Raw genomic sequence first — 1,408 nt, forward strand, 5'->3', positions numbered from 1 at the left:
GCCAATTAGCACAAATGGTAAGTTCCGACAGTGCCTACAAGTGTGCCTACTGGCCGCTAAATGGCAATACCGGTTTCATATGTATACACCTGGTATTTGGATGCATTCTTTCGGGTCCAATTTCTGAAAATAATATTGAAATTCAATCTAATATTTAAATAAATCACATTTCTACTGATCAAGATTTTAGTTTTGATTTGAAAAGGTTTTAGGAACTTGAAGATGTTTCGCAACCATCAATGTTGACCGACGAAGAAGAAAGTTTTGAAGATCACTTTATAAATACATATTGTCGCAAAAAAGGCGGTCGATATGTAGTTCGTCTTCCGCCTAAAAAAGGATCTTTCGTTTATCTAGGAAAATCTCTACCTCGAGCTTTATCCCTAATTTGCAGTGTTGAATGTTGTAAAGCCAAGAATCCACACTTAGCGAAAATATATTAAGCCTTTCTTGAAGAATACGAATATCTGAGTCATTTGTGGCAAATATCAAATTGAGGTAAAACAACTCCATCGAGTTGCCCCTGTTTATTTTCCTCATCACCTACTTATACGCGAATGAAACACTTCTACCCCAGTAAGAATATGATTCAACGCCTCTAGTCGTACTTCTTCAGGAAACTCATTAAACGACCTTTTCTTAGTAGGTAGCAAACTTCACAATGACATGACGGCCATTATCATTCGAAGGAGAAATCATAAGTTTGGTCGAACCGCTGCTATTAGTAAAATGTTCAGGCAGATATTATTAGACCCTAGAGATGTCGATTTGCAATTAATTGTTTGTAATACCGGTCTTACCAGAGAAATAGTGCACTATTAACTGATGAAAGTCTTTTACGGAACTGCACCAGCTCCACCCTTAGCGAAAATAGTTCTATTATAGTTAGCCCCAGATGAGGGTATTAATTATCCTGAGGCTAGTGCAATTCTTGAAAACGACTTCTACGGCGACGATGTTTTATTTGGAGCCGATAATATATGACAAGCTGTACGCTTACATCAGAATCTTATTGAGACTTTAAGCAGAGGAGGCTTACCCCTCCAAAAATGGGCCTTTAACATCCTAAATTAATTAGAGTTAATAATGCTCCCTCTGAAAATAAAACCGTCAGTTTTGGAGAATTAACAGATGAAGCTAAATCTGTTCTTGGCCAACGGTGGCCCAAGATCGGATAACTTTTTGCATTTAATAAATCTCCCTGCTCGATCGTATATTTGATCCACACGGGGGGTTAGCTGCAGTAATTATCGTAGCAAAAATTTCCATGCAGGAACTCTGACTCAGAAAACTTGATTGGGGCGAGATACTACCACCAGATCTTAATAATAAATGGAACGCATTTAATAAAAGTTTGCTTCTTCTTCAAAACCTAAAAACACCTCGATAAAATGATCTTATCTCTTGA

At 37.4% G+C, this 1,408-nt stretch overlaps 1 protein-coding gene across 7 annotated transcripts in view; it reads left to right on the forward strand.

The window, feature by feature from the left end:
- The window catches only part of LOC117170577 (CCR4-NOT transcription complex subunit 4), a 424,579-nt gene that overhangs the window by 301,353 nt on the left and 121,818 nt on the right, over positions 1-1,408 (forward strand). The window lies entirely within an intron of this gene.

The sequence above is a fragment of the Belonocnema kinseyi genome, chromosome 4, assembly GCF_010883055.1.
Source record: "Belonocnema kinseyi isolate 2016_QV_RU_SX_M_011 chromosome 4, B_treatae_v1, whole genome shotgun sequence".
Taxonomy (NCBI): domain Eukaryota; kingdom Metazoa; phylum Arthropoda; class Insecta; order Hymenoptera; family Cynipidae; genus Belonocnema; species Belonocnema kinseyi.